The sequence below is a fragment of the Monomorium pharaonis genome, chromosome 6 (assembly GCF_013373865.1).
Source record: "Monomorium pharaonis isolate MP-MQ-018 chromosome 6, ASM1337386v2, whole genome shotgun sequence".
NCBI classification, from domain to species: domain Eukaryota; kingdom Metazoa; phylum Arthropoda; class Insecta; order Hymenoptera; family Formicidae; genus Monomorium; species Monomorium pharaonis.
Genome location: NC_050472.1, coordinates 22758144 through 22775510, shown reverse-complemented (window position 1 = coordinate 22775510; position 17367 = coordinate 22758144). Strand labels below are relative to the sequence as shown.

At 40.1% G+C, this 17367-nt stretch overlaps 1 protein-coding gene and 1 non-coding gene across 3 annotated transcripts in view; one reads left to right on the top strand and one right to left on the bottom strand.

Annotated features, from left to right (window-relative positions):
- The window catches only part of LOC105831833, a 145304-nt gene that overhangs the window by 101386 nt on the left and 26551 nt on the right, over positions 1–17367 (top strand). The window lies entirely within an intron of this gene.
- On the bottom strand, positions 13040–13234 carry LOC114254477. The gene has a single exon (XR_003625862.1). It is a non-coding gene; the product is annotated as a U2 spliceosomal RNA (small nuclear RNA).

The window sequence follows — 17367 nt, the reverse complement described above, 5'->3', positions numbered from 1 at the left end:
AGTAAAATAACTGCCGGTAGCACCAGCGAAAACATTATCTTAAACTCGCTGCTGGCGCGCGAGAGTCCGTTCTCTCTTTCTTCTTCAATCGCGACTGATATCGTTTAGTACCTTTTAGCGAACCATGGTATTCGAGTTTCATTGAAGTGATCTTCAACAAGCTGCGAACTTGATCCGCAGTTACAAACGAACGTTCAACGAATTAATGATACACGTTTATTGGCGCAGAAGAGCTTTCGAGTGCTTATCATTAAGTTGTTTTTATCACAAATAACGATACAATTGAATGTTTTCCAAAAGCTCATAAAGGGGAACATATGCAGATGATTGTTCGATTTAGGCATGTCTTCGCCCGTCTTAACACCGTGCATTTTGCTCTTTCAACTTGGTCGTTGGCCAATGCGACACTACTTTTGCATACATTTGAATATAAATCTGGCGCTGCGACGGAAAACAACGAAACATTAAAAAGTAGCGATATCCTCTTGCTACAACTTCTCCGCTTTCTCCGCAGAGTGTCGTCGACAACTTGAGCATTTTAAACTAAACTATGTGCATTTCATAATATCATTGTCATTTTAATACGCTCTTGGATTTACCCCACGTGTATTGCATATGTCCACAAACTTTTTTTTTTATATTAAGATTAATTGAATTTACGAGTAAGAACGAAAAATACTACCTCTCACTCATTTCGTTTGAAATTGATCGGAAATATTCTACCGCTGGTCCGGAATTTCCCGCGACACCATTAAATTTACTGCATCATAAACCATGACACCATGTATCGCCTGCAATTGCTGTGCGATGCATCAAAAGCTTCGTTCAAAGTCGGCACTTTGTTACCATTTACCATCATAGCACCTGCGTCCGCATGAAATTACTACAGAGCTCGAACTGTCAAAAATCCGTATATATTCACTATACATTAAATACGCAGTATTTTTTTATGGTTTTTGAACAATATCGTGTCCTCTTTACATGAAACTATTTTACGTGATTAATGTGTTAAAAATGTTGAATCCCTGATTGATTGAAAGCCTCGCGAATATGAAGTACAAAAACTGGTAAAAGAGATTGAGATCGATATTGTTAAAACTGTTATAACTATTTAATCTGGCACGATACGTTAAAATAACGTGGCATAACGAACACCTCTTTGGAGCTTTATACTCTGAAAAGCAATACGATTAAACGTGATCGTGAATTGCGATATTCCAACGGTAGTTCCTCATTCTCCGCGGCAAATAGACAGGTGTCTAAATGTGATAACGGAAGGATTTACCGCAACGAAAGTACGTCCTTCATTTCCACTATGGCCTCACGCTGGCCGGCACTGTCTACAAACACCGGCCCACTTTCCCGCATGGCTTCGGTGTAATGAAATGCATCGTTCTTTGAAGGTATAATCCGATGCAGATTAAAACCCCGGCCCGCCGTTCCTTCGCCCCCTACCGCCGTGAAACAAATTGCAGCACAACGCCGCGGGAAGAGGCAAGAGCGTCGAAGCTAATCTAACGCCCAGGCTCGTCATGGCTTTATATCGAGGAATAAACGAAGACGTCCTCGATGGGAACAAGCTGAAACTCGTCGTAGCTGCATTTTTAACCCTTCATGGTCGGACGTCGAGCACCACTCGGCGCTGAGCCTTATTGTGAAGTCAGTTTTAAGGGGATTGATATTCGACACGATGGCGCCAATATATCACAGTGCCTGCCTGCAACACGCAATCCATACTTTTTTACATACATGATTTATTTATAGACATACATATGTCCGGTTTTGAATTTTCGCGTGTGCGCGAATTGACAATTGATTATTCTATGCGACTGCGTAATGAGGCGAAATGCGAAAAAATGGCAGTGCATTGTAGTGGTTATGACTGAAACGGAACGTTTCGGGCGCCGTCTTATGATATCTGCAGCGCTTTCACTTGTAGTATACACGACAGCAGAAACGGAGAAATTGAGCGACAATCTTAGCCTTCCACCCGGAGCCATCAACTTCTTCCTTGTGCTCTTGCGGTAACGTACTACCTCTCGCACCCGCCGTTGCTCTTTCTATCCACGCACACACATATACAGATACACACGTCGGTCCATTCATTAAGTCTCGAGAACGTCCTCGCAATTTCTATAGGGTCGTCAGTAGACGTGTACACGACGTGCCGTTTGTTCTCCTCTGAAACTCGAGATGTCCTCCTCGGATAACACGATGAGACCGTGATGGCTAGTGCACACTGGCGCGATCACGACATGAGGTGATAAAGAGCGAGCGAGAGAGTGAGAGAGAGAGAGAGAGAGAGAGAGAGAGAGAGAGAGAGAGAGAGAGAGAGAGAGAGAGAGAATGCTATCCGAAAGATAATGAAAACCTCCGCAACCTACGACTACGAATGAGACGATTGTGAGCTTTTACCTGGTGCAAAGACCGTGGAATTTTTTTTCCTTTAGAAGATGTCTACTTTCTTATTTTAGTGAAGATTAAGACCTGACACATGAGAAGATCCAAGTATAGGACGCTAAGATTTGCATTGTCTTATTCATCATCACAATTTCTTTTTATTTATTCTTTTTTGATAATTTTATAAATTTATCACACAATAATTTATGTTTATATATTACAAGTTTTATTATATATTACAAAAATGTGTATATTTCTTTGTAATATGTAACAAACTAAAGTAAATGTCATTATATTTGAAACACACAGAGTAAAGTCACCGGGGTTAACTATAACGTTTTTATCGAAATATGTGCAGATTGATACCTTTTTTGTGCGTACATTTTCATAACATTTGCTTACTTCTACCGATAATAATGAATATTTTAACACAAACATTATTCAAAAAATAAAAAAGTTTGCTGTGCATTTTATTCACATAATCTGAAATTCGCAAATATGAAGTACTCTGGAATTGGGTAAAATTATTATAGGAATAAGTTGTGTGTGTATATGTATGTATGCAGAAGACTTTTTAAGATAATTTTCCGGGAGTGCCCAGAGTACTAGTCGTAAAAGCCTCTAAAGTTTTGAAACTATATGCACGTGATCTGTATGCGAAGTACTAAATTGTATCGGTTATTCCAAGATAGCCAAAGTTTCAAGAATTTATTACTAATAGATAAGATGAGATAATTCTGCCTCAATATAATTCAATCGTATAATTTTATCGTATAATTTCATTAGTCCATCAAAAAGTAAATTGTCTCTCCATTTTAATACTGAAGTATTAATCGGGTTTCAAAATTCAAAGATGTTAAAGCAATTCGCGCACATATTCTTCTCTATAGATACTTTTAAAATTTCTTTTTTTTGTTTAGAAAAATAGTTTCTAATTATATTATAATCGTATGCCATTATTATACGTTAATAGTGTTTAAGTGCATAAGTTAGATATTTTAGTAAATAACACTATCAATTTTGTTACGCTAGTGCACTTGTAATATTATAAGCAATGGAATAGAGAAATGAAATGCACTCTGGATATCATTAGCATGAAATTTATGACTTGCTACCAATCAATTAATGTTTTGTAAATGGTGCTACGGCGACGGCTGCGTAACATAGATATCACGCGAAAGTTATTGCTACAGGCTACGAATATATAACGGAAATTAGATACGCAGCGGATACTGAATCGTGATCAGTATATATCGTAAATATTGATGGAATCGGCGGAATATCGATCAGAAATTTAGATTCCGTAAATGTTATTTTCATGCAAATGGGCATTTGTACATCTTTATAATTGCAACCGATATTAGCATGCGTATTTTCCCGTTTGGAGATATTATTTGAGAAAAATATAAATTCATAGAAATAAATTTAAAAATAGAATTTATGTAAATTAAGCACAATAAAATGCTTTACGCAATTATGTGATTATTCCAACTGATAGTATATGACATCAACTATAATATAGATCATTCTAAAGTTTTTTGGCATTAAAAATGAAATGAAAGTCGAAATTTTGTTATTATAAAATTCTTGTTTATAATAACAAAAATTAAATTAATTTTAATAATTGAAACAAGATACAGAGAAGAGTATTTTTTTAATAAAAGAAATTCCATTTACAGAATATATTGAAAATTTTTATCATAGATTTAATTCTGTTTCATAGATTTAATAGACCTAATTTGTTATTACAAAAGAAAAGATGAAAGAAATTTTACCTAATGAAGAAATCACATTAGAACATTGAACAATTTATTTTAACTGAAAAAATTTAATGATCAAATTGCTTTGCTCTGCATTTACTAATATGTAATAAAATGCGTATAATGAACTAAAAAAGAGAATTTAATATATTTATTATTCGGTTACACACAAATTATGCATTCTAAATCTTATGTTACTGAAATAATACAAACAATCGTTATTTTCTACAGTACGCACAAGTATAGCGGAACTCTTTACACATTTGTTAGTAGCCAGTGAATATACAGAAAAGTAAAGTAAAAGACCAAGCAGATTGAGGGCAGAAAGGGATTAAAAAAGTTGGTTGCGTATTGTAAACACACCGCGCTTCAAAGGGTTAACATTTCTCATTTTCATGTATGAAAAGAACGAGTAACACGGTTTAACATCTTTTGTTTTCATGCACAAGAACATTCCTACGTTTATTTGTTTAAGTACGAAAACAGATAGTTTATGTAAAGCAGCTCTTCGCCTTTTTTATACATTCATATTCATACAGTCAGAATATATATTTATATGGATATATATTGAAATTGCAATTCTCATCTACATAACAATATATATAAACTCAATATCTTATATATATAAGATATTGACTATCTAACATGTAGATATATACTCAAATCATGTTCTACACTGTTGAAGCTGTTATCAAATCGCAAGATACCTGAGAGGTGAAAATTTCTGCAATTTACCTAGAAAACTAAAGCACAGAAAATAATAAAGAATCATATTTTTTGAAACAATAAATAAAGAATAAGGAATAAAAAATATGCGAGTTTAACGGACAAATAGAAAATTTATAATTAATTATTTCTCGTTTCTTCGACGTATTTGTATCATTGGTTTACACCATTTGTTTTATTTAGTTCTATTTACATATATTGTACTTATATTTATATAAACGTATGAAAGACTTTGCGAATCTCTCGATTGTGCGACGATTAATAAAAACGCAGAATTAATTCTTTTATACATCACCCATCATGCGCAATCGGCATGACCCAGATCTTCTTATATAGGAAATGAAAATTGAGTGCGGAAAGATGATTGAATCTCGATTTACATGGATCAAAGGGGATTCGCACATAAGTTATCGGGTCGTCCTTTGTACATCGTTGCACGGCGTTCGGTTCATCGACTTTCCTAGCCGACGACGGCGGCGGAGCTTGTTGACCGTGTAGATCGATAGATTCGTCCGATCTTGTATTCAACGTCCGCGATCTCGGCGTACATACGTGTTATACTCCGTGTCATAGCAGAGCATGCACACACACACACACACACACACACGCGCGACCATATCGCACGCGCGTTAGCGCGACGTCGCGCCGGCCCGACGGATGCTGGCGGTGTCGGGTTGCTATTACAATTTACACGCGGTTATATGCGCCGCCGAACGAAGCCCTGAGTCCTGCTAATTGTGGTTAAGTTTAATTCGCGCGGACGTGCAGCCTGGTGGGACACGGTCACCGTAGAATGGCGAGCGCTCCGGTTCTCGTTTGACGTTTCGCTGCCAGTGCCGTTCCGTTGCGGCGTTGCAGCCGGCGGTGTATCCGACGTTATACCGCTCTATATCACTGCGGGGTGCACACTGTATACACATATACACCCGTATAATTCCACGTCCGTCGATATCCGTCGGATTATCGGCCAATAACACCGAGGAAAACCATATCTAGCTTCGTGCGGCCTACCCTCGAGGCTTCGGCCCCGTCGACTTCCATTAAACGATCGTGATGAGGCAGAGAGAGAGAGAGAGAGAGGGAGGGTGAGAGACACGAGGTTAGATTACTAGAGATGAGAAGCGGATAATAAGAGAGAGGCGGAGAAAACGGATGTGAGAAAGAGATGGAGCGGCCACTTAACGAATCATCAATAAACAAGCAGGTACACTCGGCGTCACATCGTCACGATCGTCATCGCCGTCGTAATGGGAGCCGATAGATATGCACGCGCGGGGGCCCATTGTTTTCATCCAGGAAGGTCCTTTCGAAGAGACATCGACCCTGGACGGTCCCTCCCGGTTTGTCCCGTCTAACGGCCTTCTCATCTAAAACCACCGATTCTCCGCGCGCTCCGTTCTTCGCCGCTTCATCAATTCCCGGCACACCTCCTCCTGTCGTCCCCTATTCCCTGACCCGATCCCGGCCGGCCGCTTGTGTTCCGCACACGTTTCGCTCCCTTTCAATCTCCCTCGTTTCCATCCGCTCGTACACGCTCTTTCCCTCCGCCCGTGTTTCCGCATCCACTTCGTTCCTCGTCAACCCCGTGACCGAGCTTCAGACCTGCACAGTCTAATAAAGCGTCCCTTCGTAACGACGACGCGGCGCACACGCGCGTATACTTGACACGTGCACATCAATGTACGCAGACATACGGACACACACGCGCGCGCGCACACATTTGCAAAACCGCCAGTTTCGTTTCTCCTGTAGTGGTGCAGTGCATACGAGCGCGTGAGATGCTTGTCCACCTTTGCTGAAAGGAACTGTGTGCTACAGCCGACGGTAAATTGAAGCTGATACCGTACAGTCGATTCAAACGGCTGACGAGTTTATCGGAAAGCTTAGCCAGTCGCTGGGTGCTCTGCCGAGTTTAACCGAAATGCACCGTATCTACTCTCAGGTTGGTGACTGGCGGCTAATACTAGTTCGTCGTCCGAGTACCGAGCACAACATCCAGGAAGGCTTAAGACAGCTGTAGCGAGACAGTCGACGTAGTGAAGTTGCCCATATATAAAATAAATTGAATCAATTCAAGCGATCAGATTGCACGTTAATTGCTGAAACGTTTTGAATGTAGAAATTATTAACGAAGATTGAAATTTAGCATGTTGAGCACTATTTATACTGTATGCTATTTGACTGTATAAACATAAATTTATCATGCAGAATTGCGTTCTGTTTAACGCGCAAAGTTAGTTCTGCTGGCGCAATCTGAAAAATTTATCCGTATTCGCCGTGCGAACGAAGAATTATATGATGAAGTGCATCTGTAGATTACGTATTATAGGAAGGTCACACGGACAAAAATTCAGATTAATGTACACTCGGGAAATTTGCTCGGGCGGTAATATATTTATACGGAGGATTTTTAACTGCCGCATAAATCTTCGCTGCTTTCTCGCGTTAAAAAGTCCAAAGAAAGTCGGGGGGGGGGAGGGGGAGGGAGAAGTCGTCAGAATTACATCGAACACCCCGCACGAGCTCTTGCTTGAAATCGCGCGGAATTTATCCGGAGCCGAAGACGAGAATCCGAATCCCCGTTGCGCCCGGCGCTGTAACATTCTGATGTAAACCGTTCGCTTCGTTACACGAACGTAGAAGGCGTTCGGGCTATTGCGAATGCAGATTGTGCCGTTACGATCAACGTGGCGGGGGCGGGCACGAACGTGTGCCTGAACGATGCTCGTTGGAAGGATAATATTTTGTGGAGTTAAATTTAGCGAAGATTTTCGACTGCCGTATAATTTTCCAAGATGGCGAAGGGGTCACCGTTTCGCAGATTTCCCAAGCTCAGCAGAACATGCTGAATTTACTAGGAGTTGTGCTCACACATACACATACACACACATACAGACGACAAACTAATACCGACTTTAGCGTCGTCTTTGGCGTAACATAATCCTCTCTTCTCTCTCTCTCTCTCTCTCTCTCTCTCTCTCTCTCTCTCTCTCTCTCTCTCTCTCTCTCTCTCTCTCTCTCTCAGCTTATCCTTTGCTCAAGAAAGCTTACAGCTGGCGTCCCGCACTCTCAAAGCACGTGGACTTCTTTAATTTTCCGTTTCGAATAATATATTATTTCTTCGCTAGTAAGTCTCGCACGCGAAATATATCGAAAGTCGCATAATTAAGCATTCCTTCAAGAATACTCAATTTTGTCGCATTACGTGATTATTTCAACGTCATTAAAAATTGCTCGACTTTTTCTTCTTCACATTCTGCATCATAAGCGACAGTAGTTAATACGATTCATGAATACATCAAGTCAACGTAATATCGTGGTAACTGCGGATTGTCTCCGCCTGTTGCAGCGTACTGGTCATTATACTATGCATGCACTGCATGTAAATTATATCACGATCATCACATTAGCGTAGTTACGAGAGTCGATCAATTTCTCCACAGTTCAGTTTTGCGTCTCCTCCGTAACCTACATATGGAAGCTTTGAAAAGTTCACCGACTGAGTTTTTTTATGCTTTTGCTAATTAGATTATTACCTTATATTTATATTACGTGAATTCCTCGTTACATCCATGCTTGTTGTGAAATCACTAATATAAACACATTTTATAATTTACCATATTACCATTATCACAGAACTAACGCAAGAAAGTGTTATTGACATATGTATGAGGTATAATACGTTTCCAATTAAAGGGGATAATCGTATGTTTCGATAAACTCCGCGCGAGTCGATCGCAGTAAATAAACCCGACCGAAATAGCCTTCGCGCCCGAGTACTGATTGGCGCAATAACTGACTCTGCCACCAACTGCTGGCTCTACGCTTCGGTGTTTCCGTTATATGGAAAATGAATAAGTTGAAATTTTCGTGCGCTCCTCGGAGAGATCGTTGAAAGCATGCCGTGCAGAAATTGGGCTGCACCGCCGGCAAATCGGGTATCAAATAGGATGCAATAATTCGCATACGGGAGCATTAATTACCTCCATAAATCTGTACGTTAATGCACGGGCGCGTGGCTAATTGCGCGAAAGACCGTGCCGGTGTAACACGCGCTTCTGGCTCCCCGGAGTGGCCCCGAGGAATCTGACATTCACGAGGACCGCCGGGTATCTCGCTGTCGCGTCATACTGTGCGCCACGCGTGCATCCCATCCGACTCATTCGTCATGTCTCAAAAGGAAGGCTTTCGTGCATTGTTTCGTTCTCATGGCTCATCTTTGAATCAGCTTTATTTCCATTCTCTGTAACGCAACATTCCTTTCGCACGGCAATCAAACGGATACCGAATGAGTAGAGGGATGAACGCGGTGAACGTTGGTGGAAATGCGAAATGGTGGGAGAAGAACGGGGACGGATCGAAAGCGGAACGCGGAATAGTTAAGGAAGACAAGGCTTTTGTCTCGCAGTGTCTACTGTAAACCGACGATCTTATTGCAAGGAAGACCGGGGAAAGCTTTGAAGTCGCGAGACGGGAGACGAGGACACAGAAACTGGGTGGAAGGACGGAGGGCAGACGAATGAAGAAAAGGAGAGGTGGCTGAGCCCCTGAGAGCGTAACGCGAGATAGCGCGCGGCAAAGGAGGAGACCAACGAGAGAGACAAGGGCCCCCTCGGGGGCTCAATCGCCATGGAGTATAAAGCACCAGTGACACACACACCGACGAAAGATAGAACGTCGCTTAAGCCCCGTCGTGGCCAATGGCCCGGAATGCCTTTTCCGGTATCGGGCCAACGACGCGTTACACATCGCAACCGAGTTACACGTACTCGTAATTTTTCGAGGAAGGCTACGAGAAAGGGAGGAAGAGGGTTGGGACGGGGAGAAAGAAAAACGCGACTTCGGGAGAGGAATATCGAGACAGGAAAAGAAGAAACAGGAAGTCCGCGCGTGCTGTTGTTTCCCCTCTCTTCTGCGACGCGGTATATCGATCAAATCGATCTCGCTGTTCTTTCGCGCATCAGAATGTCACAAACGTATATCGGCTACGTAACATCTGCGACTGTTCGTTCTAGGTCGCACGCTAAATCGCGACGTGGTCACGTATAGGAATACCTTCGGCACCGAGTTCCGATGACGCAACGTGTCCTCCGTTTTTATTGTTTTAATATAAGTTTGGAACTCCCCGACTTTTGTTCTCAATATAGCATGCGCGCGCGCGCGCGCGTGTCTTACGTAATTTCAGGAAGGCGCACTCGAGCAACAAATCATTCTCGAATTATTAGAAGATATATCACATGGCATACTTTTGCTTAACAGATTAAACAGTTATTTCGCATGTGGCATATACATGGTAATCAATACGACATTTGTTTCTTATCGTTTATATATTTTCTTGTGTTAATTTTTATCTAGTTTTATAAACGTCGAGCTCTTTAAGCTGCTGTCTTCTGGCAATAGCTGCGCTACTATCACCTCGATCGAACCTCCAGATCTATCCTTTGCCATCGTCGTTGCCACCCTCGCCGTTGGTTAATACTTTACGCCTGCTGCATTTGAGGAGGAAAGAATTCCGGCTGGAAAAGTAGGTTACACCGGATGGGTCGCGATGACAAGCACCGTCGTATGATTCGCGGGCGACAGTTGGGCTATATCCCGGAGATGATGCACGGGAATACGTTTCCGCACACACTGTGACACGCGTATCCACATATCTATGATGGAGCGAATAATATCCACGGTGGGGAATGTGTGTCTGCCCGGAACGATGACGACATCCGGATCGATGGACATACACGGGAACCCAGAGTGGATAACCGCCCGCATCTGTGAAAATCCAAGTCTCCCTAGGATCTCGACGTAGGTTGCGAAAGAAAAGAACCGTTTGACGTATCGAAAAGATTAGGTGAAGTTTTCCCGGCTAAGAGCCGTATATGATATTATTTTTTGCCGGACATCGAGATCATTTGCTGCTTTCATTATCGTTATAGGAATCTCATCAGTTATACGTTTCCCATTTCGCTCGTTAAGCTTCGTCCATTTAATCGCGGCAAATCCAGTAAAGGTAGCAGTATAAAATCAGTCTTTTGTAGAATATAAATGCAAATTTAACTCTATGTGTACGTCGCGCACATACGCGGAATATTCCACGGGGTGTGGGAAATATCGATCGTATGTGTTCGTTCCTTACTCCATTCCGAATCTACCGACTCCATTCCATCGGATTCGCTGTCACGGTACGCGCGAACGAGGGTGCAAGCCATATTTCAGAAACGGAACAGTTCATGGTATTAATAACGATCGGACTGTGTCCGCGCGCAATGCCGCATTCCGCAATCAGCTTCAGGTTTCCGTGTCCGGCCAAAAGTGAGAGAGACGCCCTCGGCACTTTTCGCGATCCCATAAAGTTTAATCGCCGTTATTTCGCCGGGGTTATACGTATCGCGCCTCTGGGCGTACCCGCGACCCCCGGTGCAAATAGCTCGTGAGCCACCCGCTTTTAAATATCCCGTTCGTTCGACGCATCGCGTCGGGCATACCGATTTTTCTGCGATCGCGATGGTCATAGCCCGAGGCGAAGTTCGCGAAATCTGTGAGCTATAAATTTCACGGTAGCGCGTGACGGCGGCAAGCTCCCGGGCGCCATCGATACGAAAATTAATCGAACACCCGAGAATTGAAAGTAAACGACTCCTGGGGTGGAAGTGGATCATAAATAGAGCGGCGGAATGCATTAATATACCGCGGACGCGCGCGTCCACCTCGCGCGTTTACGACAGCCAATGGTAATAGCGACGATCGTTTGTCTGTTGCCGTGACGTCTCCGTTTTTATTGCCCCTTTATACTGTCTTGCCGTATTACAGTCCGTAAGAACTTTTCCTGCAACGAGAACAAAAAAATTGCGTACATTCGACGTTCTCGGGTAACTAGTGATTTATCGAAGAACGATGGATTCGTCGTATTGTGTTTACTGTTGCACATAGAGTTGTCTTTCAATCGTGTCGACAGTTCCAGCGTTTGCAGGCTATTGTGATGGAGTAATTAACGTACGTACGTGTAATCACAAACACGCAAGTATTCATTGCATACGTCAGTCTGATTTTATTCCTTCGAGCTGAAACTCGCGCAAGACGCCTCGGACTTATTTATCACTACTCCGCTGTGCCATAACTGTCTTCTTCATCTTATAAATGATGCCGTATAACGCGAAAGCTCCGTGACGTATCGGGAGACATATTTACTGAGACGAGTCCCATTCGGGCTATTTACTCGACGACTCTCGGCAGAAGCTACTAACAGACTAAGGTTGTTCTTACAAATGTTTGAATATGTTTCATGTAAAGAGATAAATCATGCACTGCTCTTCTTAAATGCAATCATTTAATTAATTCTTCTACATCGATATAAAGAAATTTTATGTTTAATTAAATGTAAATTTTAAATACATCTTATGTGATAATATTGATGATACGTCATATACAGTCTTTTTTAATTAGTTCGATTATATCTAACAAAGTTTTTAATTTCAGATTTAATTAAAATATTTTAGTATTAATTGTCTAGGCAATTACATTTTTTTTTAGTTTTAAACAAAGTAAAAATTGCTTTGAATTGATTGAAAAGCGAAATATAAAGGAATCAGTTAACTTTTTGATTATTTATTTACTGCATAAGACGATTAGTTTTTTGATGATAAAAAAATCATCATAATTCCCTTTATTAATTCTATAAATTTGCTTTAACGTTTGTGATTGAAATATAACGTCAGCAGTCTGAAACATTGTTTATATTTTTAGTAATTATTTCTTTGATTAATTGAATTCTACATTTAAACGGATAATAAACGGATGCTAACAGATTATAAACATTATTCGTGGAAAACACTCTTTATAAAATTATAATTTTGCTAAAAATTGTGCATAAATGTGTATATATATGTATATATATGTATGTGTGTATGTATAATAGATTATAAAAATATTTATCCCACAAGATTCCTTTTCTGCATGTTTCTTGGAAAATAAATTAATATCTAGTAAATAAGTTATCCTAAAATTATTATTTTTAATGTTGTATTACAAGAAAAATTCAGTAAAGTTAAATAATAGTTTAAAGATTAATTTAGAATATTATTGATAGCGCGAATGTATGTACATCATGGACTATGTCGGAATCGTTCTTCATAATCTGTAATATTTTTATTTTTGAAATAGATTATAGGGCTAAACCCGAAAACACTGCAATATCGGGTTAACCCGTAGCAAAGTTGGAGCAAGCCCCATACATTCGCCTTGGTCCAAAAATCAGTTTAATATTCTGAATCCCCTATGGGGATTGTATCAGATATTAAGCTGATAAGAACAGATACTACACATTTGATCTTAGCTCAATAGAGCCGAGAAGCGATAGAGCAGAGACATATTCTTTGCTTTATATTGCCTTTACGCTGAATTTTATGTACGGGAAAGAAACGCCACTATGTGGTAAACGCAGAAAGTATTTCGGGCATCCCCTCCATTATAAGTAGCTTTAAACCTACTTTTCTTTAAGGCCATCACACAATGCCAGGCAGCAGGCAATAGGAATAAGAAATAAAGAAAGAGAGAAAGAGAGAAGATCCTTTCTCTCTTTCTCTCTTTCATTATTCCTGTTCCTATTGCCTGTTGCCTGGCATTGTGTTTAGGCCCCCTTAGTATAGAGTTACTATATTTCAAAGTTTAAAATACTGGACATTTTTTCCATTGATAATAAAATCTAATCGGACTAAACGGAAATAATAATTAAGAAAATAGAATAGAACACAAAATTTAATAAGAAATTACTTATAATATTGTTTTCAAAATACTTTTAAAAATAATTTAGTTAAATAAAACACGCTACTATTTTTACATATTGTATCGTATTTTAATTTATAAAATATCTACCTTTTAAACCTGCTGCGATCGTAACAGAATTATAGATACAGAATATAATTCGAGGCAGAATTGATCTGTTTATAATTTTATGTCTCATATAATCTTCCTATGTACTGTACGAATACAATATACAATACAATATACGGTCACAGCTTAGCATAATACGAATGTTTCCATTAAATTGTTAATTTGTTTCAATTATAATTAAACGTTTTTTATTTTAATATTTTTGTTTTCAATTTTAATGATGAAATAGCAATAAAATAGTGAAAGATCTCTTAATCTCGCGCGTACAACGTGAGCGAGCAGCTGTTTGATCAAAGTGTACTGAAGACATTACGCTGCAAACACCACTTTGAAACTAGTTCGTTAAGTATTAACGCGACCGTAGATTAGTATATCGCTACATCCCGCATATCGCTGTGATCTCTCCGTGTCGTTGAGAAACTGATTTCCCGACCGGAATCTACGTCCTAGATATATACACCCTTCGCGAATCCAAATTTCGAGTGGCTCGCACTATCGAGCGGGGGAGGGGGGGGGGGGAGCCGCTTGTCGGGATGCACTTAAAGGTTTTTACGCGCGGCCGCCCGAAGCCTGTCCGTCAGAAAATGCGAATCCGTAACCCGACAGGGGGATCAAGGCGAAGAGTTCGTTTTCCGAGAGACCTCCGCCGCGAGAAGGAATCCCCCTTTCTCCCTCCTCCCTACGTATTCTAACGTACTTCTTCGCACCTGAAAGATATATCTTCGCAGATTCAGGGTTCTCGCAATCACGCCGGAGTATCTTGATTCGTATAAATCTCTGGTAACCCGCACGGGATTCGGCGGAACACGAGAGAGAGAGAAAGAGAAGGGGAGGGGGGGGGGAATCTTCCCCCTCGTGACACGCGTAATAGGGGAAAAGAGCCGCGGCGGGTCGGGTCTCCGAATACGGTGTAGGAGTACGACCGAACGGCGCCCATGAATTCAAAACAGGCTGAAAGATCCCGGGACCCCGCTGCCGCGGCTAACGCAATTATGCATGCCGACGTTCGCGTATTCTCTTTACTACCGCGCGATCTAAAGCGCGACGCACTGCGCGCACCGGCCGATTATACTTCACGTCCTCGCGAAAATCGTGTTTTATTGGCCGACCATAAAGTATGCACACCACAGCACTGGGGCTGTAAAAAGAAGATTGACGGTTCATAATGGACGCTGCTTTAATATTGAAACGCAAATTTCGCGACGCGACAAGGGAGATCGTTCGGACTGCAGCGAGGAAGTTACAGCTGAGTTTACAAACAAATTTCCCTTTGACAGTTATTTTAAAACCGGTCGAAAGTGAATACATCGAATTTATAGGTATGCTCGAAGAGAATGGCTTACGCGCATTTATACATACCAATTGTGAAACAACATTAATTTTCCTAAAAGAAATTGAGGCAAAACATTTTTTTAACTTCTTATTTTTAAAGCATTTTATTTAAAATAAAAAAGAAATTCAAGCTTTGCGATTCACATTGAAGCCAAAACTGGACTCTTTAAAAGACTAGCAAGAAAAAGCTCAACAACTCCTTTATACATTTTTTTTATTAATTTCAAAAGGATGGCAGTTTTTATTTTCTGAATTGTGCAAGCATTGTACAATCATTTAGGAAGACGCAAAGTTAATAAAGTAATTGGAGAAGGCGAACGGTACGTGTTTCATTTAAATCTTTCATCGAAATCTGTTACTGCGAACTGATCCTTGGTTACATCGGCGTGGAAGCAGCTGTTACTAAGTCTTGAAATCGTATACTGGGATCACCACCAACCGCAAGCTAAATCCTTTGAGGGATCAGAAGGACCTTATCCTATTGGAGTTGTTGACCTTTGTGACGCGATATGCCCCTCTTATTGGATACGGTGTCAGTAATTTCGACGTCGAGTAAAGTAAGTAATCAACATCGATGCGCGTAATGCTCTCTTGTTATGGATTAGTAACGCCCGATATCACTGCGCATATGGCTCTCTCGAATGCAAGTGACCATTTGAACGTAGTACTCCCTTCGGTAAATAGGATTTACATTAGATTGTGCTTGTTATCTAAATGGTGGCAATTTATTATTATTATCAACTAACAAGAAGAGCCTTCTCTTTACAATTTTTTCGTAAAAATTTTATAGAATTATCGAATCCTTATCACTAGTGTTATTTTCTATTATATTTTCCATTTGAGATTAATACACGAAAGAACGTTAGAAATTATAGCTTGACGTTTCAAGTATTTGTTATTACCATGTTTAATTCTTCGTTAATAACATCTTAATTTATTCATAAGCTTTTTTTACAACGCAAAAAATATGATTTAGCTAATTGTTTCCTAAATAATGTTGCCTTTGAAATAGGCAAATTTGTGAATTGAAATAATTAAAAATATAAAATTTTTAACTAACACTTATTTTCTTAATAACTTATTAAAGAGAAAAGGATTAAACATTTAATAATTAAAAACGTTTAGTTATTTTTTGATGTTTTAAATAGCGCTTAAAACTAAAACATTTTTAAGTATTTAAAAAAGAGAGATAGAATAAACACATTTTAATATTAAAATTAAACATTTTTTTAATTATAATCTATATTACTCTCATTTATTTCATATTTTGTCAAAATATTATATTAAATAAAAATATATAATTACACTGAGATTTAGGTGACTGGTACATATTAGTAACTTTTCTTTGCGTCGTTTCTTCATGCATTTTTGAAAATCAACTTGATTAAATTAAACATTTACTGTGAAAACGTTATTCCAAAGTTTTACAACAAAATTCATAAAAACTACGTGAGTAAAACTTATCGTTTAACGATTAATCTACCTGTGATTTCAAAGCAGAAAAAGAATGTGCTATGTAATGAAAGATTTGTGATTCTGTAATTCAGCCGGGTCGTGATCTCAATAAATTTTCCGGATGCAAATGACATGGCGGCGCATCGACGAGGATACGATCGCGAGCTGTTATAAATCCGTTCTTTGCGGATCGTACGTTCGTCAAACATGACGCGATAATACAATATCTGCTTAAATTCCGTTAGTCTTCCGTACTTGTACGGTACTCTTACGCAGCGCAATTTTCGCGAGAAGAGAAGGCAGGGAAGAGTGGCTCTCGAGTGGCTCACAACTCGGAAACGAGGAGTGCTGGCACTCCGTTGGCCGATATGGAAGCACATACTTTCTTCCCTTCCTTCTATCCTTTCGTCCGTTCATCCTCACTCTACGGTTGCTTTCTATACGCTCGCATATATAATTCCTGCAACTTTCATTACACAATCGCCGTTAGTATTCTCGCCCCGTACGAGATCGAGAGCCCCTACGATTCGGCGGCATGTCACGTCGTCCCTCCGTGTATCTGGTAAGCACTTAGGTTGTGTGTGTGTGTGCGTGCGTGCATTACATTGACTCTGTTAACGTGTTACGTCTTATTGATGCATGAAATGCCAGACATCATCACTTCTTCTAAAGGTACTCACTTGAATTATCTCGCAAAAATTAAATTCTATATTGGTGCGGAACGCTTTTCCTATATTACTTCTTTGTGAAATTATTAACAGACTATTGTTTTGTCATAATTTATATTAAATTTCAATATCAAATTTTAATG